This window comes from Grus americana, chromosome 3 (genome assembly GCF_028858705.1).
Source record: "Grus americana isolate bGruAme1 chromosome 3, bGruAme1.mat, whole genome shotgun sequence".
Lineage (NCBI taxonomy): Eukaryota > Metazoa > Chordata > Aves > Gruiformes > Gruidae > Grus > Grus americana.
The window spans coordinates 51,960,451-51,987,618 of NC_072854.1; the positions used below are offsets into that span (position 1 = coordinate 51,960,451).

The 27,168-nt window shown below is 42.3% G+C and overlaps 1 protein-coding gene across 9 annotated transcripts in view; it reads right to left on the bottom strand.

Annotated features, from left to right (window-relative positions):
- The window catches only part of FYN (FYN proto-oncogene, Src family tyrosine kinase), a 140,030-nt gene that overhangs the window by 56,437 nt on the left and 56,425 nt on the right, over positions 1-27,168 (bottom strand). For 7 of the 9 annotated variants that reach the window (XM_054820403.1, XM_054820410.1, XM_054820409.1 and 4 more), the window contains one exon: positions 22,653-22,723. The exons of the other annotated variants lie outside the window; for them this stretch is intronic. The gene's annotated coding sequence lies outside the window, so the exon portion shown is untranslated. The remainder of the gene's footprint in view (positions 1-22,652; positions 22,724-27,168) is intronic. 9 annotated transcript variants of the gene reach the window in all.

Below are 27,168 nucleotides of genomic sequence, written 5' to 3' on the forward strand. Positions count from 1 at the left end.
CGCAGGCACCTCCCGGCTCACTCGGTGTATCCGCGTCTCCTCCTTCCCCCTCACCCTGCCGAGGGAATGGGGTGCTGCCAAGAAAGCTTTTGGCTCTGCATCCCAAGGATGGGGCTTGGTGGGTGGGCTCCTAAGGACCACGTGCTCAGGGGGGTCCTGGCTACTGAATTTGCTTCATCTCACAGCCTGTCAATATTTAAGTTTGGTGGTTTTTAAGGATGCAGTGCAAGCTTTTGTCTGTGCTGTCTCTCTTAACCTGGGCCTTTGGCCAGAAAGTATTAATCTTGTGCAGGAGTGGGGAAGGCTGGGGAGTGCTTGATTTGTGCCAGTTGCTCGCATCAGCTCATTTTAAGCTTCTGGAATAAACCCACTTATGACTGAGTGCTGCAGTGTAAATTCTGCAAACAAAACAGATAAAATAATCTCAATTACTTGAGCTCAGCGTTGGTTCACATACGCCACTCCAGAGATTTAGATGGCATTATATCATACAAACATTTGATTATATTTAATTAAGATTCTACAGATATTTTTCTGTTCAACAGGTGGGGGAAAAAAAAAAAAGTGGGTTTCAAACTTTCAGTCACTTTCAGTAAGTGGTGCCCGCACACGAGATACATAGCACAGTAAAATCTCAGTGCTACGTTACAAACATAAAAGAAACATCACATATTAAGTAACCTATTGTAGTATAAAACTACTGCAGAGTGAACTAAACCAAGAAAGCTTTTGAAAATTTTAGGAAGGAAAAAGGCCTGTCCAAGTGTGGCGTATATGTATAGATGTATGCAGATGCATTCACACACACACACCCCCCCTGGCCTCTGCTATACCTGGTATTCCTATCAACAGATCTCAAGACTCAAAAGCTACAAATAAAAGACGAATTAGAGCCTGCTAAAGTACAGTTTGAATTGTGCATTTGCCTATCTTAATACTTTCTGTTCTCCTGGATGCATTTTTCTCCTTCTTCCTCTGGCACGACCCCAGCTACATCCTACAGCATTAGGATGTTCTGTTAAGCACATGTGCAACTGTGTCTTTAAGCCTTGTGAAGGCTTGCTTATGTCAAAAGACGGACCATTACAAAGAGCACATAGGCTAGACTCCATAAATTTATTTTTACAGGTGAAGTAACTGTGGTAATCTTCCTAAACATAATTGCATAGAAACTACATAGAAGGAAACAATTTTAAGACATGGATTTAAAAAAATATTTTTGAAATGTTAAGAAATAAGTCAGATGCTAGACTTGTCCTTTTACTCCAGACACGCAGAGAAAAAATAAATGGGAGAATGTGAGACTAACCATCCAATCCGCCTTTGTAAGTCACCCAGACCAGACGCAGAAATGCTATGGTAGTTAATGCAATGAACCCCAGAAGTGTCACTTTCACAAATCTCAAGAGGCATCATTGACCTGAGGCTGGCTGCTGTTTCTGCCCCAATTCCAGTTTAATGTATTCCAGTTTGACCCTCAAGCGACAGTGCTGTTGGAGAACACGCTAAGAAACAAACGCAAGCAATTGCTTTGACATAATTCTTTTGGACGCAGGCAGATCGAATGTGCTGATGTCAACAGAGACCAGAAAAGAGTTTTACCCAATCTCCTTTCCTCGCTGAAGAAAACAATAAGAGAAAACAAAGCACAACCCAAAACCTAGCCAAACACGTGGCCACCTCTCAGCAGCAAAACTAATAAATGCTAAGAAAGGGAGAACCAAGGCAAATGCTTCTAAAATATCAATTGGATGTATAGATAGCATTTCATTTATAGCTTAAATTTACATGACTTTTATATATAATTGGGTCTTTGCACATAACACGCATGAAACATCTGTTCCATAGACGATATTAATCTAAAGCCCCAAAAGCAGCGTAATTCAGTCCTTTATGGCCATAGTACATTGAAAAGAGGTACTAACATAGTTCCCTCCCCTCAAAGCAAACTGCTCTTCTTCCCTTTCTCCCATTCTTCTAAAATTTAGGGGACTGCATGGACCTGCTTTCAATATGATTGACAGGATGAAATCTTCCTGTCTTGCCCCTCGCTTAAATGCCCAAGCTTTAGCAACTTTGAGGCTGCATAGTTCAATGTCAGAGAACATTGAGGCAATCCTGATTTTTCTGCAAAGGGCTGGCAAGAATAGAAGCTGGGGATATTTTTCGCAAGGGAAAGATGAATTACGGTAAGAAACCAGATTAAGGAAACCACGGTGATTATCTTGAGAATAAAAGATTAAGCCAAATATTTTCTTCTCTACCTGGTCACTGTTGCTCCTGAAATAACTTCTGTATAAAAGGAAAAGAGAAAAAAACCACACATCAAGGGTACAGTTTTTCAGAACTCATAAGGGAAAATACCAGGGTTGAACTTGGTTGTGCCTCAACTTTATACAATGAAAACAGAGCAAAAAACCAGATCCCAAGCTCATTACTTCCTCCCACTTTTATCTCCTTTCCTAAGAAAGGCTTCCACCTCTGCTACTTGCAATTTTCCTTTTCTTCCATTCCTCCAGCTCCCCATCAGTCCATGCAGACAGATTATCTGTAATGGTATCATGCAAAAACCAGACGAGATCCTCAAGGCTTCCCCTTTCTGTGTGCCTAGAGTGCTTCCAAGAAGAGAAAGTCTTGTGAAGAAGTGGATTCTCACTTCCCTTTTCTGCAGCTACTTGTATGGGCCACTCTACCACAATAAAAGTCTGTGTGTACTGTCTGACCACGACGAAGAGACAGATAAAAATTACCATTTTGAATGTCCATAAGAAGCATGATCTCTGAGAGAAGAGTGATCATGTGTTACAGCCACTGAAAATACTTGGTCTAGAACATCAAATCACCCCACACAAATTAAAAACAGACTTTTGTCCTTCTTCATCTACCATCCTTTGTGTGACCTGCTCTCAGAATGTGGCCACAAAGTGTAGTCCACAGTTTGGCTAATCATCAGAGGCTGTAGGACCTTTTCAGCTATGTTGAGACCTGCCTAAATGTTGTGATGTTCTGGGAATAAGGGTTTTAAGACCACCAATCATCAGGAATCATCAAACACTTTAGTCCCTGGAGCATGTGGTATCCTGCTCCTTGCATAACCATCCAGAAAGAAAACTTTGGATTTGTTGCTCTAGAGAGTCAGAGGATAAAGGCTGATCAAAACCATGACTGGATGTCGTAAGGAATTCCTTGAATTTCTCATGCTGTTGTGTTATAATTTTTATGATGAGAACAGGTTGCCCAGAGAAGTTGTGGATTCCCCAACACTGTAAATGTTTAATGTCAGGTTGAACAGGGCTTTGAGTAACCTGGCCTAGTGGAAGATGTCCCTTTCCAGGGCAGGGGTGTTGGACTAGTTGATCTTCACAAGTCCTTCCAACCCAAGCCATGCTATGATTGATAATTCTGTTATTAAATTGGATTCCCACCTCCATGGCTGCTATCACAGTGACAGTGCAGTTAGCACAGCTGGGACTTAACAGTGGCATAAGACAACTTGTGGAATAAGGCTGCAAACCAGTATTACTGTAGACAGAGATAAATAAAGCACCTGCACTCTAGGATTAGGGCACACGATTTTGTCTAAATGCACAGATGATACAAAACAAAAAGCAAGAACCAAATGCATCCATATCTTTACACTGCCATTCGTATGGAGTCAAAGTTTATTATTTTTTCCATACTGCAAACTACAGTTGTTATGACAATCACAGCAGTTATTATGTAGTTCACGCTCATTGTCTTTTCAGAGCACAAGAGATCCGATCATCTGCAGGCTTTGAACACTTCCCTCTAAACAGGCTCGTCTAATATGACTCCAGTTTCCAGCGACAGTAGGTTATCAGTGGTTTGGCTACTGCAGGCTGTTTCCATATTTTTACAACAGGAAATGTGTATTCCATACTTAAGAAGACTATACTTACAAGAAATAATGCAGGAAAGGAAAGTGATCTAATTTCTAGTCTGCTTCCTTCCTTCTGCAGTGTGCTGCATTGAGATGTTTGTTCCAAAACACAGATACTAGTTCAAGGCCAAGATTTTATTTACCCTGATCCTACAAAACAAGCCTGCAGCTAAGCTGCAACTCACACACCTCAAGCTGTTGTACCACGTTTACAGTCGTGTAAGTGATTTAGGTAAGCGGGCTTAAAATTTCTCTTTTTGAGGTTATTGAGCGTGCTTTATCTATGCCTGGTAATTTTTGTGTCATGGCATTGACTCAGGATAAAACTCCTGTAAATTAAGAACACTCCCTGAAGATGCCAACAGTACATGGAGCAGGAGGTGTCAGTTTTGAAGGGTCTCTGTCGTGGTTCTGACCCTCAGTATTGCAGACCGTAAGAAAATAGCACTTGTGCTGCATTTAGGGAAACAGCACAAAAACGCCTTCACAAAGTGCTGCACCCATCCATGGATGTTACCCAGCTACCGCTGCCGAACAAAGAAACCTGACAGACTGTTACGCTTCACTTCTCTGCTTTTGCAAAACCAGTTTTTAATTTAGGAAGTCTGAGGTAGCTTTTTAAGAGGAATCTTTCAAGCATTCTCATACTTATCTCATTTATTACTGTGACCAACAATACATGTATATAATAAATTATAAATGACCACGTGCAACTGTCTCCTGGCTGCAAGCTAAACGCTGGCAAAACACTCTACACCGCTTCGGGGGCCAAATCTGCGTGAGGCAGATTGGTGAATTTGGGAAGCTTTGAGGACCAGTGGATTCACAAGCGGACTGGTCAGTGCTGACCGCTCATTGCCGGAGTTCTTGGGAAGGGATAAACAGACGGGTCAGGAAAGGACAGTACTCTGAACTGGATTGCATAGCTGTACAAATAACATCCAGAGTTCATTTGTTCTCTGTCTTCCATGCTGTTCTAGCATGGAAGATGATAGAGTACCATTAAAAACCATTAAACCACTATAACCCTCCCCGCTATATCCTGCATTTTTGGTGAGAGGACAAGACTAAGTCTTTCATATTTGTGTGTTAGGGAGATAGGGGAGTTTAAAATGTAAATAAAATCAAGGGATACTTAAAAAAGTTATGTTTGTTTTGTTTATTATGTCAGTAAGTGTACTCTTCCAGCAAGGCAGTATTGACTCTGAAATGCAGATGATTTTCCTAAGGCTGGGCTGGAGCTGCTGCTTTTTGTTTGCATTTGGGCACTTAAACCATCTTCAGTGAAGATTTTCTTGAGCATGAAAAATGAGGCTACATGCTTTCTTTTGTATATATTTTTTTTCTGAGAAGTTTTTCAGATGCCAGGAGCATAAATGTAAGCAAAAGAAAACAATCTCAACTTTGTCAGCTTCCCAGCACTGTATTTTGTATGCTGGTGCTTTTGTTTTCTTGCAAGTTCAGCATTGCTTTAATGGCAGCACCCTGGATTCCCCCTGCCCCCAACAAGTGATACATATTAGTACATCTGTTTTCTCTGTAAAGTCTTTTTGCATTCTTTGCAGGGCACAGGAAGGATGTGGGCTCCTTTTCACATTCAAATGAGGCAAATTAGCCTTTGCCTGGTTCTTACAGTATAATGCTTATTTTACATTTAAGCGTGAGAAAAGGGGAGGAAATAAAACCTAACACGTTAGGTGGGTTACATGTTTCACTTTGGTACAAGCCTCACTCAGCCTTCTTTTGTGAAATGCTTTCCACAGGACATAATTTCAGGAGGCGGTTCGAAAGTTCAATCATGTAAAATGACATGTAAAACAAAAAAAAATAGTTTGCACAAAGAAATAGCAGCTACAGATATCTTAAACATGAGAAAAGGCTGAAAATGCCAACCTGAAACAGTAGGACTCGAGCAATCCAGAAGATTCCTGAAGTGCATTGATGGTAACTTCCTGACGAGGGTGACTGAGGAGCCAATAAATGGGAGACGCTGTGCTGGACCTTACACATACAAACAACCATCAGGGGATGTGCAGGTCAGGGGCAGCATGGACTGCACCGACCATGAGATGGCAGATGGTCTTTTTTCCAAAAATCTGGATCACGACTACCCCAAAGAGCAGACTTTGGCCTCTTCAGGGATCTCTTTAGAAGAAGCCTGTGAGATACAGCCCTGGACAAAAAAGGAGTCCAAGAAAGGTGGTTGATTTTCAAGGATCACCTCCTGCGAGCTCCAGAACGGTCCATCTCAATATGCAGGGAGTCAAGCACAGACAGCAGGAGGCCCACATGGATGAACAAGGAGTTCCTGACTAAACTCAAACATGAAACGGAAGTGTACAAGAGATGGCAGCAGGGTCAGATAGGGTTAGGAAAGCCAAAGTCCACCTGGACTTGAACCCACTTAGGGCTGTCAAAAGCAGCAAGAATGGTTTCTACAGGTATATCAGCAGAAAAATGAAGACTAGGAAAAAAGGTCTGCTGCTGAATGGGGCATTGGTGGTGTACCCCAGAAGTCGATACTGGGGCCAATACTGTTTAAGCTCTTCACTAATCATAGAATCATAGAATGGTTTGGGTTGGAAGGGACCTCAAAGATCATCTAGTTCCAACCCCCCTGCCATGGGCAGGGACACCCTCCACTAGATCACGTTGCCCAAAGCCTCATCCAACCTGGCCTTGAACACTTCCAGGGATGGGGCATCCACAACCTCTCTGGGCAACCTGTGCCAGTGCCTCGCCGCTCTAACAGTAAAGAATTTCTTTCTAACATCTAATCTAAATTGACCCTCCTTCAGCTTAAACCCATTCCCCCTTGTCCTGTCACTACACTCCCTGATAAACAGTCCCTCACTAGCTTTCCTGTAGGCCCCCTTCAGGGCCTTCAGATTCATTAATGATCTACATGATGAGTGTATCCTCAGAAGGCTTGGGAGGAGTGGTTGATACCCCAGATGGTTTTGCTGCCATTCACAGGTACTTTGACAGGCTGGAGAAATGAGCCAACAGGAACCTCATGAAGTTGACCATAGGGAAATGTGAAGTCCTGCGCTCAGGGAGGGATAACACCATACTAGGGGGTACATGCTGAGGGCTGATCAGCTAGAAAGCAGCTCTGCAGGAGAAAATCTGGGTGTCCCAGTGGACACTAAGTTGAAGATAAGCCAGCAATGCTTCCTTATGGCAAAGAAGATCATCAGTATCCTGGTCTGCATTAGAAACAGCACTTCGAGCAGGCTGAGGAAGGTGATCCTTCCCCTTTATTCAGCACAGGCAAGACAAGTCTGGAGCACTGGATTCAGTTTGGGGATCCCTGAAAATTTACGAGTCCCCAGTACAGAAGAGACATGGACTTACTCAGCCTGGAGAAGAGAAGGCTCAGGAGGATCTTACTGATGTGTATAAATACCTCATGGGAGGCTGCAAAGGTGACAAGGCAAGCCCAGTGACCAGCAATGGGCACAAATTGAAATACGGGAAATGACGTTTAAACATAAGAAAAAACCTTTTTTTTACTGTGAGGGTGTTGAACACTGGCACAGGTTGCCCAGAGAGGCTGTGGAGTCTCCATTGCTGGAGATACTCAAAACCCAACTGGATGTGGCTCTGAGATATCAACTTTAAGTTGACCCTGGTTTGAGCGGGGGGTCGGACTAGATGATCTCCAGACGCCCTTTCTAACCCCAGCTATTTGTGATTCTGCGAGGTCATACGTAGACCTGCTGCATTACTAATGTCCTTCTCTCCCTCCTTTTAGAAACTAGAAACAAATGCAACAATTCAGTAATGTATCAAAGGCACGGTACGCATTTTGCAGGGAAATGGCATGGTTCAAATTCCTGCTGTTTTAGAACCTGTGCTCTAATCCAAGTGGTAAAGCTAAGAGATGGGATGCAAGAAAAACCAAACAACTGCTTGGTAAACTGTGGTTTACCACAGACAGCGCTAGGTGGAAATTCAGTGCACAATCTTTATGCTACAGCAACTTCTTGTACACTTAATGCACGCTATGTGCAAGGTAGCATACTTCATACACAGGGAACTGTTATGAAGTAGTGGGGTGCTGTAAATTTACACTTGGCTTTACTGATGGCAACCTCCCAGGGCAAACAAGCCCTTAGTTCTGCTGACAGTCATGTGCCAGGTTTGACAGGTTTCACCGAGAGAGCTGGAAGACGTTTTGTCACATCTGTGAACTCATGGAAGTGCTTTCTCCAGCTCTGCTGCCGTCCTCATCCATGGTTCTGGGGTGGACCAGCCTTGCAGCAACCAATGGGTTGTGTCCTCGGTCTGGGGACCTGCAAGATCCATGTCCCAAGTCCCTGTTCTGCTCACAAAGTACCCCTTGAAATCAGCTACTTGTTTCTTCTTGGCTTTCCCTCTGTTCTGACCTGAGTCACCATACAATGATCTCTTTTCTGGGCCTACGTGAGCACAGCCCTGCCACGGCCTCCCACTCACCCCCGTGGGAGCCCTGATGCCCGCTCTGGCTGCAACAGGGCGGCCAGAGTTCTCACTCCCTCAGAGCTGACACTGGTTTTCCAGACACCTGGCTGCCCAAAGCACACAAGCGCCTACTGTTCTCACCCACCTCTCTCCCCTCCAAAGCCAAAGGCATCCAAATTGATTAGTCTTGCGGCATACAACAGAACAGTGACACCATTATGTGTCTTAGTCTGAACTCCCCTTCTTCAAGCTCTCTCCTTAAAACAGCACTGAAAAGCTCCAGCTCAGAGACCTAGAGTAAAGATAATCCAGTCTGGATTTAGATCCAGATTTCCCCCAAAGCCTGAGCATGCTCAGCATCAGGCTCTGGCAGTCCTCAAGCAGTAGGGGCAATGAGGCTGCTCGATTGGAGCCCGATGCCTTTAACACTGGTTTACTTAAGTGTTGTGCCAAAGGGGCAAGTGGAGGGGTCCAAATAATTCAGGAAGTTCTTGAAAACCATGTGAGTGAAAATATATTTTAGGCATCCTAGGAACAGCCAGTTTCTCTCTACTGAGGCATCCACAGCACTTTTAATCCATAATTTCCATTGTAGCCTGCTAAAATAATGAGATTCATTATTCCTGTCACATGTTCTTTCTGAAGATGCTTGGGAGGGTGTGGGAGAGGGAAGAGAGACAATCAGTTACCAGTCACCACTTGCCAAGAGTAGATTAAGCACTCAAGACTTACACATTCAGACATAAATGACTCAAAGGAGTTTCATGTATTCCTCTTCTCCTAGCTTATACTATTTTCCTCCTGTCCTGCAGCCCTCGTTCCCCTGTTGTACTCGGTCACAACCTGCCTGCAGTGGACAAGTTGGAGAGTGGTAAACAGTTCTGGAGTTTTCCCCTTTCATCATGAGATTTCATTTGGACTCCCTTTCCCAGACCTCAGAGCATGCCTGATTTCTGGGAGCAGAACAGAGACCAAGAATAGAGTTAATCTTCAGCTATGTGATAAAAATCACTCTCTCACACAGACAGCTGGAAAACGATTTCAAAAGAGCTGTTGTGCCAAGCACCTGACAGCAAAACCTGAAATTGAAGCCAACACACACCTTCCTGCTCATAGACACAGCTCGCTCATTTTCTCCCCAGCACTCTCTCTTCTCTACTAGTTTGATCTGGAACTAAAACGTAAGTCACCACTGAGAACACGCTCACACCAAAATGCGCTGTGCTTTGAGAGGCCACTATTTCCATAAAAAAACCACAAGCGCTGCCGCATTACAGGTGAGGTCACCTCATCTTTTTCTTTCTTTCTTTTTTTTTTTTTTAAAATATAGTTAGTAAAAGCACATTAAGCAATCAGATTGGAGAGATGGGATAGGAGAACAGAACGCAGACATGGAGGAGCAGGCAGGTGAGGCCGGCAGCTGGGAAGGGAGGGAAGGAGGAGGCAGCAGGAGATGCGGAAAGGGCTAGCAGACTGCACTCCTAACGCCAGGGTGCCAGCTGGCAGCTACGTGTTGCTGGTTGCGTGTGGGCTGTGAATATAACAGAAGAGATGAGCCTTTAGGGGAGGAGCTGTCTGATAAATCATTAATGAATGAAAATATGAAGTAATCTGTCTGCCTAGGAGGCAGAATCATCTAATAATGAGAATGGTGGACTAGGAAGCTGGAGATGAGGTTCCTAGCTCACCCACAAGACCCTGGCACACCAGCTCCTTTTGCTGTGCATAAGAAGATAGACCTCCCTTCTTACACTGAAGGGCTGCTTTCTTAAAATCAACACGGAAACCCCATGATCTAGATGAAAACAGAATAATAAAATCTTCAGCACCCTTTCTGAACTCCCCTGCCCAATCCTCTTTTGTCACAGGCAGCGCATAACGAACCAGTATCCTTTCTCAGAGACAGCTTCCACTACAACAGGGGGCTTGTCAAAGCCATAGCAAAACCTAGTACGACCTTTCACCAGCGCCAGTGGCATTTAATTTTAAATTGATTAACTACATACACAGTACTAATTACCCATGGGTATTTTCTAGCAATCAGATTATTGGTTGGAAAATGTAAGGGTATGTCTGTGTGTGGACAGGGACACTCTGCTTTCTCTGTGCTCTCCAAAACGCAGAGGAAAAAGCTCGAGAAATGATGTTGAAAGATGCATTTGTGTTTATGGGGATAGCTGCAGGGGCACCAGACACAGGCAGTTGGAAAGCGATGAGGTTGTCAGGGGAAGGGGCAGGAGGTTAGCACAGTTTGTTCTGCACAAAGACTTAGCAAGATGTGTCGTGCAGCACAAAATCAATACAGACCCTGCATGAAAAAGTAATCGTTGGTTTTGTACAATTCTCAGGCTTATTTGGAAAGATCTTCACAATGGTGATTCCCAAATTGTATGAAATCTTTATCCGTCCTCTCTTTCTTCTGTCTTAAACATCCCTGACTGTTCAGGGATTAAGATGATAGTTTTAAAATAAACACCTAAGACAGACATGGCACAAATCAACGTGAATCGATCTAATGTTGGCACACTTGAGGGATAAGAGATACAAGTGCTTTATCAATCAGTGTACTTAAAATCATGATTTTCCAGAGTGAATGATGCGTAGATTGCAGCAGAAACCATAAATAGAAGACACATATGGCCATGACAGAGCCTATGTATATAGAAACTTAACCAAGCACTTGAGCAGATCTGTGGAGTTTTACTGCATACCTATTTGCGGCGCTGAAGTCCAGTTTAATTATCCTGCCAAACGCCTCTGAGCCACAACAAGGTTATTACTGTTTACCAAAGGACCTGCTCAGGCAATTTTACAAGGAAATTGCCTGTGCCTAATCTAATTGCTCAGAAGTAGCTAAAATTACCTTAGGTCTGGAAAGACCAACAAAGAGGCAGGAAGCTCCAAAAGGTTCATGAAGCTTCAACAAGGCTGTTCCTGTAAATCACAGCTGCGGTGATTTGAGGATGAGCTCCCTGGAGAAGCTCCCAGTCACAGTCAGACACTGTTTTCCACCCAGAACAAACATAATGCAGGTGAGATGACTTACAGTGCACAAAAGTATGATTTCTCACATACATAAGCCTTCTGCTGGTTACTGAATATATTTACATAATAAGTGGGGTTTGTAAATTATCCACTGATGATGTCACACAGATTTAAATAATCTGCAGCGTCAGTCTCTGCTATTTGCAAGCCGTATCTGACAGTTTAACAGCCTTTGCAAAAGATTTAACTGGGCTGCATTGAAGAATCCTATTTTTCAAGCTTTTGTTTAATCATAAGATGAGCAACATCTATGAAATTTAATGAATGGATTGGGATGGCTTAGATGTTTCCAGACCCTTGCAGGAAAACAGTACACAACATCAGGAGGAGTTACTTCTGTAAATTACAGGAAGTTTAATTGGAGACTGCCAGACATGTTAAGCTACAGTCAGCCTTTTTAACACCGTAAATGCACACCATTACCTGCCAAATAACCACAGAAGTACCTTTGGTGAGTCACTTACTGGTTTATGTCTTGCCAAACTGACCAAGAACAGATTTCTGCCAGCACTGTTACCAACATCTACTTTGACACATTGTGTGGACTGCCATGATTTCAACTTGCATACCACCTGCTACTTTACTTATGTGTTCTGGATTTAAAAAAACAAAGGAAAGGAAAAAAAAAAAAAGCTCCCTTCACACTCCACCACTCCACTGACACAGATGACCTGGATTCAAACTAGTTAAATACAAGAAAGGGCAAGTCGTGAGCAGACAAAGCAAGCTCCAAGGGGATTTCTCCCAGACTTTCACAGGTTCCTGGTGCTTCAACCAACCCTGACTTGCAGAGCATATTAAATTTGCTGCTCTCCCTGTCCAATATCATTAGAGAACTGTCTGTCAAAGACCAGATTTCTACCAGAGCTGGTTATCAACCTGAAGAAACTATACAACTAATTGCCAGCTGTGCCTGGGGTATCTTCCTCCTCCTCCACCACGAAACTGAAAAGATTTTTTTTTATATATATTCCCCACTTCCCCCTCCATTTTCTTGTTTTAAATAAGGAAAGCTCTTGTCTGGGTGACACGTAGAAGCACCTCCAACCCAGAGGAGCCTAGAGCTACACCTTAAAGCTCCTGGAATTTATCCCAGATGTAAGAGATCCAAAAGAAAATGAAGATAGCAAGACATTGACTATTTTCATGGGTAGCTTCAAAAAGAGGAGAAATACTACGGGGAAAAAAAACCCCACTATGAGAATTGCTGGTTACAATGGAAGCGAAGCAGCAGCAATAATTTGACACAAAAATTATCTACACAGCAGCACTCTTACAGCTCATGCTGAAGCAGGATGGTGGCCTGGAATGGTACTGGTCTCTCTCATAGCATTGAGGAAGAGTTTCCTTAGAGAATAAGAGGTGGTTAAAAGTCATGGCTTCAGAATTTTTATTTCTTTAATTAGAAGTACAACTAGGGAAATATTTAATACAGCAATAGAAACTTTTGATGTTAAGCAACAGAAATATTTAATGCAGCAATTAGAAGTCCCCTGCAATATATGTGGCTTTCAATGATCTCCCAAATATATGCCTCAAAGGAAAACCATAATTTTCTTTTGATTTCTGGAAACTTAAAGGTGCTAGAAAAGAGGTCTTGCAGCACCAGAGTAACAGGTCTGTGTTTCTCACAAAATTTAAAACTCAGGTCTCACGTACGTTCACCAAAATCACACATGCATAAAACCGTGGGTAAAAGCAGATGCAAATTTGGGGACCTAAACTGGATGGGAAAAGCAAAGTAACAAAACCACTCTGAGTGTGAGCTCTTCCCAAAGACCCCTGGTCGTGCCCAGCAAACAGCTCGAGCGCTTTGGTCTCTCTGCCTGGAAACAGGGCTCCTTTCTCAGAGCTCTGCCCAACATCCACCTTCCGAAATTTCTTCAAGGTGGGCAGCTTTTTGCGTACTATGCAACACATAGCCCTTTCACACGCTGCTGCAGGAGATATTAGATGAAGGGTGCTACATCTTTTACTGAGCATGAGCCACATGAAACTGCTCAGAGCAAGACAGAAGCCACAGTTACGTGCAAGATTCGCTATTGTTGATAATAGTCAACGGCGTATTCCACATGCATGACCAGACAAGTTTCTCCAAATAACTGTTTCTGGATAACATCTACACCACATGCAGAGGATGACACACACGTGGACGGCACATGCTGCACTAATACAGAAATGATGAATAGTTTAATATTAACATGCAAGAATTCTGCTTTACACTAGAAATGCAGCTTGTGTTTTCGGCATGCTCTTACTTCCTCAGGATGAGCAAAAAGCTGTTGCAAGCAGCCCCTTAATTCAACACCAGCTTTCCTCCTGCTTTGTTAGCTTTGAATAGGATGCTCTCTCTCTGATCTGAAACAGTCTAACAGCTGAAACAGCTTATAAACAGTCTAATCCAAAAAAGAAAACGAAGATATATACTGTCATTTACAACCGTGCATGCTAATCCCCCAACAACATCTAATGACATACAGGAAAGCTGGTGGTTAGACTCAGACTAAGCCTCCCTGTGTAATTACATTCAGTTAGAGGGCAAACCTCAAGAGCAAAACATTTAAAAATGTAAAAGTGGAACAATCTTGGGCTCCTGCAAAGGCATTTAGCAGATACCAAAATGGTCGTAAAGGATATCTTAAAAATAGGACTGTGGATGTTGCATAGTCTTCCCAGCCAAAAAATATGCCACTTCACTCATATACAAATTTGTTTCTCTGTGTTTTGACACATTTGACATAATCACCATGGTAGAAAACAATGAGAAGTCTACAGCATCTAGCAGCTGTCAGCCTCTATGTTTTCTATATGTCTACAGATGTATTTGGAGATATCCTTTCTATATAATGGATCTTCCATCAGCCTCGTCTTACAAGAATAAAGACATGTAGTGGCCTAAGTATTTCTCATCAAAGATGTAAATGGAAAGAAATGAGGGGAAAAAGGGATTATGTTTGATAGCAAACAACATGCAGAGAGAGACTAATGCCCTAATATTGCAGAATTAGCAGAGGGGGAAAAATGGACAAAACCTGCTAAGCGTCATGCACAACCAACAAATACCATAGCAAAACAAGGACTTTCCTAAACTGATGATTCAGTCCAATTACAGCTAAGCAGGCTCAGCACCATCACAGCAATGGGTGCTGGTGCACCGATGCAACCACTAGCTTTAAGCATACTATATAATAATTTGGTGTGAGTTCCCACTGAAAAAAAGACACTTTTAACTTTTGATAAGCAGCAAAAGAGGACAAGAAATGACCTGAAATCCTGTTTCCAAAAGATGCAGTTGAAGTTGCTTCCCACAGAGTCTTCTTTCTAACTAGCATCTTAACTGCATGAATGGGAAGGTTCGTTAACGAGGGACCAAAGTAGTTAACATTTCAGATCACATCTAAGATCCACACATATTTTTAACTAATAATTTTACAAAGAATCTGAAAAGTCTCATGCTATTTCTATTTTTATCCTTCTGCCTGTTAAGCCACTTGCTTCGGTTATCATGATTTTTGCACAAAATAAAATACAAAGTAAGAAAAGGAGTTTGATTAAAAAAAATAAAGCAAAACTTATGTCAGTAAATCAATATGGTCTGAAAGGTTATTAGAGGATTAGATACCACCTTGTAAAACTAGAAAGGCAGGGTCCTCAGCACTCAGCACAGCATTCAAAACCCTAGCAGATTGAGCTTGTAGATTTTATATTTCTCACTACTGCCGTTGCATGACATGATCAAGGATGCACACAATCTTCCAGGCTTTTCAAGGTTTTGCCAGAGGGAAAATTTCAAAGCAGACTTCTCCCTGTCTCGAAATAATAAATGGGCTGGGCAGGAATGACATTTACACAGTTGAATCTTTTATTATTTTCTCTTCCCTAAAAACAATAGGAGCAATATGGACTTGCTAAATTACATATATTCCTACAGGTGGGCGGAGAAAAGGTATAAAGGTCACAAGGACAAAACACTATTTATTAGAAGGCTGTATAAACCTTCACTAGCTCTGAGGTTTTCAGGGTGATACCTTCAACCTGAACATAAATTTCTCATGACTTTAAGCTCACTGGATATTTTCTAAAAATCACCACCAGTGATTTCCCTGATAATGTGTCTTAGGACGAGCTGACTCTCCCAGACCTGTGGAGGCTGTTTGGGACCCCTTGGAGCCTGCAAATGCTGCTCACCGTTGTTGCGCGCTCCCCGACAGAGCTTTCCACCTCAGCTGATGGCGAGTGACACGTCAAGCAGGAATCTCCCTTACCACTCAGCACTGGCCTGCAAGATCCGCCCATCTTCATTTTTATTTTGAAATGGCTATTGTGACACAACACTGCAGGCATTCTCAAAACATGCTCTAATGCATGATCTTCACACTATCTTCTTTAGTTTCTCTTCTTGGTTTTTCTGGATTGCTTCCCAGACTTTCTTTTATCTTTGAGCTTGGCAAACTGACTAATATAAATAACTCAATGTCCAAAAATATTCAGCTTTGATAATCTGCAATGAGATCTTCTCCATGCTCCTTTATATGCAGTTTCATTATGTTCATCCCAGATGAGCATTTAAACGAGAGGGAGACGTAATGAGAGATGAAGAACTAGAGCAGTGTGCTTATGCTATGAGGTAGAAACAGACACTTGTGCCTAGAGATCCACACCAAACTCTTACTGAAGAGAGAACTTGTCTATATGCAAAGTATTTAGTGCCCAACATAAAGTTTCTCAAAAAGCAGAGAAATCTCCTAAACAAATCCCATAATAATTAAATCTTGATACTGCAGCATCCTATATCACACACATACGCTTTCTGTCCTCCATTTAGTTTCAGCAAGCTCCACTGTGCTTGGCTGATAAAATAATCTCCCAAATGATTGTAGCTCTAAAATCTATTAAATCCATGAAGTATTGATGAAGCAGAATTAATGTCGAGAGAATTACATTAACTGCTCCCCTCCTCCTGTATTTCATAAAAGAAACTCTCTAGAAGTAAAGCAGCACTGTGGCTGTACTACAAAATACAGCATGCTCAGGTCAGGAAAATCTACATCTGTCCACACAGCTTAAACTCTACCTATAGATGTATTTATCACTATAACACATATTCATTTAGTAAGAGTCTCGTCCACAGAAACAGCCTGATCTGACACCCAGAAATCATGCTCTCTGTTCCCTGTAATCTTGGGAACGATTGGTGTCTTACACACGGCTCATCATGCCAACCAGGCACCGGGTGAGAGCCCTGCCTCTCTCTGCAGCATTCCTCGCTCCCTGCGCTGCGGGGCTCGTTAGCTGCGGGTTGAGAGCATTACCTACTAAGACCCTGTTGCTGCCTGATTATAAACTTAGCACAAGCAGTCCCAAGTTTGGCAATATTCTCCATGCTGGATGTTTGATGGGAGATTTTTTTTTTTCCCCTTGCTTTGTTGCTGTTTTGGATTTTTGGCATGAATTCAGCCAAAATTTTTCAAGCTAATTCTGAAACAAAGCCTGGGAAACTGGAGTGATTTGTTCATGTTAAAAGCTTCTGGTCACCCCTTGAACAGCTCAAGAGGTTTTGTGATTTGGACCATAGACTTGCAACGTGTCAAGGCAAAATCTTTGTATTTCGCTGTCTGCAGAAAACTCCCAAACATGACTAAATTACTAACCTCTGAAAAAATAAATCTCCATTTGCATGAGCTCACTAAGGAGGTGATGCTTCCTAGCAACTAAATTCCCTGGAGATCCCACCTACAATGCCCCAGGATCCCGCTATCAGCTGGGTGGGACCAGCCTGCTCCAAGCTGCACTTAAACTTTAATATTAAATAATCAGAGAAACCAGTGAAAACTTTAATATGAAATAATCAGTGAAACCAGGTGCAAGGCTGGTTCAGATCTAAGTCTGAACTCGTAACGGGTTGGATGGTAGTGGCCCCTGCAGTGTATCACACACAGGTTTTTATTCAGTCTTCCAGAGGGGAGGAAGCAGAACAGAAGGTATGAGAACATGCAAGCGTGATGGAACAGGAGTTTTTGTCTCAACTGCACAGTGACAAAAATACCCTGATGCACATATAGAAAAGAGCAAAGTTGATGTAACACTCCTTAAAGCAACATCTGAATTTTCAAATTTAATGCCTTTCTTTCAACAGAGCACTTGCAGGGCTTGCTATCTCTATTTAAAAAAACAAGCAATTTACCACTTGCAAAATCCTATCACGGATCTTTAAGCTGCTGTAACATCATGATCCACTGCAAACATCTCTGCCACTGAGCCAGCTAAGAAAGCTGAGAGGTACAGCTGCGTACAGTTCTCTGCTCCATCTACTGTCTTAACTGCCCTTCCCTATTTCTTCTCCAGTGGCTACAGCAAGAGGGACATCCAGATGGATGGCCCACAGATCAGCTCTCTTTTGCTGAGCAATTCCAACAATTGGATCACCAACTGGGGGCAAAAAAAAAAAAAAAAAAAGCTAAACTAAAGAGATTACCAGTGAGATGTAGGAAAACACTTCGGAAAACGACAGAGATTGAGACACAAAGATCTCTTCTGCAGGAGACTGGAACATAACCTCCCTGTGCAAGGTTATCTGATTTAATAAATTGAACACAAGTATAACAATGCTTCACTTATCTCAAGATAGCAGACTAAATCCAACCTGGTCAGGACTGGAGACGCGGAGTTCTGGGCAGGGGACAAGTCCCATTCCTTAGAAATCTTATGGACCAGATCTAACATTTACCAGATCTAACATTTACCACACCCAGCGGCACCAACACACACGTCTTTTGCACAGACTAGACTGGAAGAAAAGAAACAGACTAAAACTGAATAAATTACAAGCATAGCATAGCAAAACTCAGTAAGCCCCCAAGATATTTTAAAACGCTCAAGTATTTCCACACACTTTCCTTCCTAAGGATGCATGATAATCTTCAGCCCATAGGAAGAGATAATGAAGATACACAACAGAAGCACATTATGAAGCACATCACTGCCCAAATTAATGACTCTGGAAAATGAAAAGCTACTAGAAATAGGACCAAAATGCACCAGATCAGCCCTAATTACAGAGAACAGCTAATGATTCTGGCAAAGCCTCTTGTGGACACGGCAGAATACAGGTAATAAAGCAAAAGTTACAGTGGGTTATTTTTGCAGTGAGAGCACATAGTCCAAGCTCTTTGCAGATAATGCATAGTTGCTCTATAATACTTTATGTCAGAAACCTGACATAAGAAACACCAAGAGAAATTCAATAGCATTTTTGGTAGGCATCAAGAATGTAAATAATTGTATCATACAAATTGTACACCCAGGAATGTGCAGGGCATCACAATCTTTCTAAAGGCAAACAAATGTAATATGCATAAAGATACTGAAAATCTGTTTTTATAAATTTTTAGTTGCTAAATTTTTATTTGTTTAAAATAGAGAGAGAATAAAAATGTGACTCTCCTTAATGGGAAAGAAAACCCAAACCAAAACACCAGATGAGGGTCTTAGCAGCTTAAATCCAAATTTTCCATGATATATCTGAAACCATCATTTAAGATGTGTAGTTGCTTCTGATCTACAGAGAAATGTGCAGATAGGAGCACAGCATCTCAGATTTCAGCTGAAACAACAAAAAGCCCTGAACTTGGGGAGGTACCCCTGCCTAAATTCAGAGTGAAAGGAGCAGTGGACTTCCAGGCTCCAAGGTATACATTCAGCTTCAAGGCCTGTGTTTGAAGGGAATCTATAGGAAAAAGATGAACACACAGTGGTACACCTGGCACAGGAAGATGCAGGTCAGGTTTAAGATCTAGCAGCCCCTCTATTCACTTCACAGTTTGATCCTCTTCTGATCTTGATGGTTGTAACCAACTACAGGGTCTAGGTGGACAGGGACAGAACCCAATACTGTACAGCGTAAATCACGCTTAGAAATATAAAAAACTCCCATGAAAGGCAAGAGTTTCAAGGGGAGTCTGGCAGACAGCGGTCTGACTAGGGAAAAAAAAAACCTCGGATCATCCCAAGGTTTTCTGTCCTATATCAGTGGACTCCTTGCAGTTGTGTAAGTATTTGATGTGGAGGGATGACCGTTCCATGACCGCCTGCCGAACGCTGTGCTCAATGCAAGACAGGTCAAACCTGTAGCGCCACACAAATATCTGCTCTGACATCCATGAGGCTGTTTTACAGAAATCTCATCAAAAGAGGTCTCTTCTCACACTGCTCAGAAAGATATCATCTGCTTAGCTGAGGGAGTTTTAAATTCAGCCAAGATTTCCCTCCCAGCATTCAAGTATACTTCTCTGATGAGCTCCTAAAACCACTATGAATTTTTGATCTGGATGCTGCATGACCTTTTCTAGGACTTTGATACAAGATGAATAAATAACTGCTGAGCCTCTGAGCTCAGCTGCTACGTCAAGATAAATTCAAAATGTTCTCTTGATGTCCAATCCTTCTTGGATTCAGTGGGTTAGGGGCAGATACTGGGCAAAACTGTTTCCTTGTCTTATATTTTTTGTAATTATTTTTAAACTCTCTGGGAATTTGGAATGCCATAGGCAAACCTACAGTGGGGTCAGAGATATTTCAGAGATCCTTATAGATGAGAAACTCAAGGTTCCTGATTATTCTACCTCAAAATAAGATTTTGCAAACAGTTTGAAGTGGGAAGAGGGGAAGGAACAGCTGTGAAAACAAGCAAAATTTGCAAAGTCTGTTTACATATTATAATGACCCCAGGAAAACAACATTAAATTCTAGGGCAAAATCTTGGAGTGTGGAGTGATACAAACCCAGCTCCAGACTGGCTTGGAGAAATTCCAGGATGTTTACAATCCAGCAGTGAGAAGCATCTCTTTCATTGGCTTATATCTCTGAGCAAGTCTGGAAAACATGTAGTTTTCAGGAGCATCAGTTTGTCAGCTAACCTCTCAAGTTTTGAGACTCAACCAAGTCAAGCAGCCACGCTATCCAGGTCTGAAGATGAACTATAGGTTGAGAAACATCGCCCAGGTAGAACCTCTGTGAACCAGATTGGGGTTTTTCCCCCCCCCCACTAACAAGTTTACTGCGTCTGTGTGACACCACACTTCCTTGGAGCCACAAGAAGCATCTTCCCTGATTTTGGGGTCTTCTCCAAATCTCCTCTCTCACAGGCAGAGAAGATGCAAAGTCCACACTGACCAACAGTGATGCAACAAGGAAGCACTTTTTTACTCGGAAGATGATCAGACATGGGAACAAGTGCCCGGAGAGGCTTTAGAGTTTCCAGCCTTGACATCCAGCTGAATTTTGAAAATCAAGGCCCTGAGCAACCTGACCTAATAGGATTGGCTTCAAGTAGGGGTTTGGACAAGAAGACATCTGGCAGTTTTTTCCAACCAAAATTATTCTATGATTCTAAGAAACATTCTGCTTCTGTCTCTTTGCTCTTGCTGCTCTTGAGCTATGCTCTTGCATGAAGGCCAGCCATGGACACTGGGCTGGTCTCAGCTGATCCATCTTTTAAGGGAAATTAAAACACAGCAATCCGACTACCAGATCTGCTGGTTTTCCTTCACATTACACGACATCGCTATTTCTGAATTATGACTCTACTCCTTGACCTGTGAGCACCATAGCTTTGTCACATCCCACACAAAGATCAGCCAATCTTTAAGGACAGTGGACAACTTTTAGGATCAAAGTATTGTTACTACCACCAAAAAGAAAACTACATATAGATTCTATCCTCTTTTACAGTAACAGAAGTCAGCACAAAATCTCATGGACTAATGAGCTCATGCTGCTGGTCTGTGGCTCATCTTTGGCCCTACAACTAAATTCTAGTTAAATAATTATTGTTCATATTTCCCAGTATATGGATATAAGTGCAAGTTTAAAACATGCCCATTTGTCAGAAAAGTCAAACTGTAGAGAAAAAATTGCTTAACAGAATGAGCTACAGTAGGGTTTACCCAAGTACTGTTGTACAGGACTTTTTGTGCATTTGGCCAACTTCTTTGTAAAAATCTGATCTTGGTTATGTTATCTTTTCTTATCTTTAAGACTATACATTCTGCAGAATGCTAAACGATCTACATTTAAACATCTGCTAGCTAATCCAGATCTTTCTGTATGATGTAACAACATCTGGTTTTTTTTTTAAATGGCAGAAAAGAAGAAGTGTTCTCACAGAGCCAATCTTTGATTTTCAGTTTTCCACCCTGCAGGCTATGCAACTCTGAAGTCTTCTGCCAGTGGAGAATAAGCCAGTTTTCATCTGCAACCTGCACACACCAGTTGAAGAAAAATATACCAGTCCAGTACCCCGCTCAGCCAAGGGAAAGAAGGGACACAATCTTCTGCTGGCATTTTTTTTCCCGAGGGTGAAGGTGATTGATTGGTATCAGCCAGAGCTGTATATATTGACAGTCTCCTAGAGGGAAAAGCAATATGAGCCTACAAACTGCTCCAGATCTGCTGCTTTTTTGCACATTGGAAGAGTTTTCACAGGATTATTTCCCTCCAGTTGAGGCATGTCTCTAATTACCTCCCGCTCTTCTCTGCCTCGTTCTCCTGACAGCAGCGCAGCTCAGCGGCACAGACACATCACACATGCCATGCCATATTCCCATAGAGCCCGTAGGACCAGAAGTCTGTAGGAAGCCGGTGCCTCTGCAAGTGTTGCGTACAGAACAGCCAGAGAAGCGGCAGAGCTTGTGACGTGGGGTGGAAAGGAGGAACAGGAAAACTGGTGTAGCACATGGGAGCATTAACTACCTCCTTATCTCTCAGGCATAAGCAAATCATGCTAGCTCCATGTGGCAAGTGTGCTAGTCAGATATTCTGGGAATGGATGGAAAGATTTCGGAGTGACTGGACACCCCCGCCACTCTGGGAGGTATATGCTCACTCTATATTATTTTTGCTCCTGATTTTTTATACCACTAGCATGCTTTTTTGTTCCCCTTGTTTTTAAATTAGGCCTTGTGTTTCTTCTACTCTAGGTTTTAGCTCAACCACTCTTCAGCAGAACGTAACAGCCACAAACACAATAAGCAGATGCCACTGGAGTAAATGAAACTACGTTCCTCGCCCCGAGGCCGAGCATGCTGTTTTCTGTCAATGCTTCTCATACTGCAAGTCTCCATATCAGAGGAAGAAAACCACATATAATCAACTATGTCTCTGTATTTCCCGTCAGCTAAGAAAATTAAAACTGAAAAAAGCTAAATCAAACTTTCTGAAATTCTCATCGAAAACCAAAATCGATCAAAAAAGCACCACTTACCAGAATTTCCCCCCCAAACAGAGCAACTTTACATTCACCACATTTCCTCAAAAATGGCTTGAAAACATGCCCTGTAAAATATGAGAGAAAGGGAAAGAAAAAATTAGCAACTGGAACACCACAAATTATGTTACACTTCTGTCTCACTCTGCTAGCATTTATCACCAAAATTTCACCATTTTTCCTGGCTTAGGGAAGGAGGTAATTGGATTTGAACCTTCACAACTAATTATTAAATTCTACCGGTATCATGCAAAATATTAAAATAATTGCAGGACTCCCTCAGACTGCTCAGACACATCACTGTCACTGACACAACAGCTATTCTGACTTCACGGAGACAAGGTCAACAACACGAAACGCGCAGCAACATACAGCAAGTGTGCCAATTATTTAGATCCACACACCCCCCTCCCCAAAACTGGTCAACCCAGTATCTCTTAGTGATTTTGCTTTAACAAACTGTTTTGGAAATACGATGCACATAAAGTTCTCAACAGCCTCCTTGTTTGAAAACTACACAAAGAAAAAAAAGGGGTTGTGCCACACTAAATTTTTAGACTATATTAATTACTCAGTGTTCTCTAGAAGAAGAGGGAGAAGCAGTAAGTCAACACAATATCCAGTTCGACGAAGATGGTGAGCAGAAGTGACAAATGCCATCATTTTGCCAACTCTGAGGAAATTTCAAATGACAGCTACTCCTTATTTTTCCTTGAGGCGAAATCCTTGAAAGAACAACTCATGGAGCACAGACTAACAACGATGTTAAAATGTTTAGTTTGTAAATGCCTAGAAGATGGAGGAGCTACGATCCTGCTGGTGTTCAGGTTCAGGAGCAGTAACCGTACAGCAAACAGAGAAGGATACATGTTTTAGTGCCCAGGTGTGCACACCACTGAAGCCAGACTGAATTTGAATTGCTTTAAACTCCCGTTCCCCCACAAGTACATGGCTAAACTTTCCACGAGAGAGGCATCTGTGAAATTACTGCTGGATGAGTAACTTTACAGCTATACACAGATGACTTGGAGCCCTGCATTATTGATCGCGGAAACCTGCCTCAGCTGCAGAAGCAGCAGATCTTTGCACCGGCACCTCTCCTGAAGGATGCTGTAGGCATCCACAGCAAAAGAAGGGGGAATGACTTCTTAGGTCAAATTAGTTTTAGTGGTCATAGTTACATGAAAAGTAGCTAGGAAAATAAAATTTCTATTAAGGAATCACCAAATAAATCTTCCTTAAAACAAGGCAACTGGATTACACTACTCTAAATCCTGATTAGCAAGTAGACCTCTGATCTCATAAGGCTGAGACTTCATTTTGGGTGGAGAGTTCAGGATGGGGAGAGAAGAAAAAAAAAATCATTACAAATCAGAAAGAGCTGTTGTGTAAGATTTTAGGAATAGACATTTTTAATCACAAAACTACAAACGAAAGCGTCTTCTTCCCTGCTTGCTTTCCTTGTTCAGTGGTGGAAAAAATCCCTGGGCATGTCAAGGAATAAAGAAAAAAACCCAACACCCTCTCCTTCCCCAAGACCTTTTGTACAGCTTGGCAGAATTTGTGAAAACACTGAAAAAAAGATAGGTCTTAACTGCTTTGCTCAGGCTTGGGGAAGGTGGTTATTATTCCAGTGCCATCCATTTCCCTCCCTAGCTTCCAGGCATTTGGCCTGGAAAGAAAAAATCAAGTCAAGAAACTCTATGTCTGCCTCCGAATTAATTGGATAACATCTGCATGCAGAAAAGTTAGGAGCTTAAGAGAGGAGCCAGGTCCGAAACAATCCAATAGCACCTCAACTCCGGATTAGCTCATTATTTTCTTCTACACCAAGAGACTGATTTAATAATTTCCCTAGAGTAGCGACAAATAAGGGAAACTCTGTACTCCATGCTGTTGGTCCCATGAATACTTGAAAGACAGGCGCCGGCACTGCTGCCAAAAAGGGCTGAACATCCCCCGGCACTGGTGCGGAGCTTCTGGATGCGCTCCCTCCCTCCCTCCCTCCCCCCAGCACAAATGCCAGTGCAGCAAACTGGGCTGGGGAGGTAACTGGGATTAAAATGAACTGGGTGAATTCTCTACCCCAGTTTGCAAAGTAACTGGGGGGGGGGGGGGAAGCAAGCCTGTGCTGGTGGTAGGGAAAAAGGGATGAAGGGATGGACAGGCAGATGTAGGATTTGGGGAATGGCAGATCCACTTGTTTGGCCGCAGTGCCAGTTTCAACCAACAGTAAAACTCTGCTCCTAGGCTACTGCCTAAGGCAGCTGCCTTAATACATGCTAAAGGAGTCCAAGCCCTCCGTTGAGGCTACGCATGACAAAAACTAGCAAGAGGGCTAGGTAAAGGGGTGTCTAGTTAAATGTGAGGCAAAGACACAATTTACCATGTCTCTAGCCTTGCAAGATCTTCTGAACTTTGGGGGTGGCAGGTAGGAAGCTTGAAACTTTTCCAGGGGATGCTTTTTTTGATTTTAGAAGATGATGCAAAATATGCCCTGTCTCTCAGGCTACAGAAGAGATGAAATACTTGGAGGCAGAGTGGGTCAGGGAAGGAGAAAGGAAGGGAACATTTTTGCTGCATAACTGGGGGCGAGGGCTGGACATGGCTTGCAGAGAAAAACAAAGATTATTCACTCTTTCTTTGTATTCAGTTCGGGGTCTGCACAGAACTCAGTTTTAGCCTTAATGATTTTCATTCTACCTAAGCATGTAGAAGGAATATTTCTTTTTCTTGATTTCTCCAATTGGTCTGACCAGCACTTTCCAGAAAAGCTTTGCTGACTTTGGAGAACACAGCATAGGAAATGCAAAATAAATTAATACAGGCTTCAAGGCATACCAATTTTGGCTTCTTTTGCAATTAGTATAATAAATAGAAGAAGTGACAAAAAGTTTGTCTGACCAGAATTACTAATGGAAGAGAGCTTGCTTTCCCAAGTTTCTGTGCTTGGGAAAAATGAAAACCTGGAGGTAGCCATCTGACTATTCAGTGAAAGGTGCGCTTCTTTTGGATAAACCTATTTTCACAAATAGTTCTTTTAACAGAAGGCATTTACCATAAAAGGTTTTGATTTGTCTCTGTAATGAAGAGTTGGCTAGAAGTGAACAAAGGTATACCCTAATGTCCAACAGGCTGCTGGCACCGACTGAATGGCATATAGTAACGATTGAAGTCTATTTGTTACCCCAGCCAGGGGAAGAGTGGGGAAGCAAAAGGGGAAGTTGCAGGCAAAGGAAAAGCATTGAGAATGAAAACCTTTTCTGAAAAAAAATCACATTGAACTCCCCTTCTGCTTGCCATCTAAAATCAAATACAGAATGAGGATGGTTTAGAGAACGATCAAATGAATAGCATTAGATTTAAGCAACATCAGCTTCCCGTAAGTAGCTGCAACCTGCTACCCATCCCAGGCCAAAACGTTTACAACAGGGTCACCCCAAACTGTGGCACACGCATCACTGCCAATACGGAAGCAGAGTGTCCAAATGGAAGCTGTCCAAGCATCTCCTCCTAAATGGTAAGACATGGTAAAATACTTAGCACACCAGCAGACAGGAAAAGTTGCTCTGAAGCTCAGAAAGACTTGATTTGAAACCTTAAAGAAAAACAAAACACTCTTGGGAGATGATCAGGCTTACTATCTGTCAGGAACTGCCTTTTCCTGTAAGCAGCACCAGCTTCAACAAACTGGATTTTTTTTACCAAAAAAACATACCCTCCCCGGTGTTGCACATACACCAGCAGTGTTTTTATGTAGCCTTGTGTAAAAATTACTTTATTTTTGTAAAGAAGACAGTATTTTGTGAAACAGAATGTGGTGAGTTGCACAACTGCATGTCATTCGTGTGTTCGGTTTCATGACATTGTCTCCTTCATCAGACAACCTCTGCTTATTCTCATCAGCTTCCAGATACATTTTTGTCAGCTCATACTGGGATCAGAATTAAGTTTATTACCACCGGCAAAAGAGAAATCACTGTCAGAAGACATAGTAACTACTATTTTTTCGAGCCTGCGCTCCCAAATCCATTAACATCCACCAACTTCATGGATCTTTGGATCCCGTCCACTGTGAACAATCCTAGACAAGAACCCACCAAACCCTTTTATTTTTCATTAAATTGTTCGGTGACAATTTAGCTGCCATTTGAAACAGATAGAAACATGATTTAAGGCATAAAAACAGTTACATGGAAGATCCTGGTCTGGTACGTGTTGCAGTTGTTGCAGTTCATGTGAGCTTCACCCAGCTGGAGGAAGTGGCTGGCTGGAGTCATAAGTGGTCTTAAATACTTCTCAAGTGCTAGTAGATGCAATTCACTTTATGATACTCAAACACAGAAGAAAATCTACATAATGATAAGCATCTGCCAGCTTTTTATTAGTAACATGCTCCTGCTGCTGTATTTTCAAACCTCAAGTAGAAGCAGGCATCCCTGGTTCTCAGGCTGCTATTTTATTTGGCAAAAATTGGGAAGAAGAAGGTTTTCAGGTTGGAGAGCAGTTTACA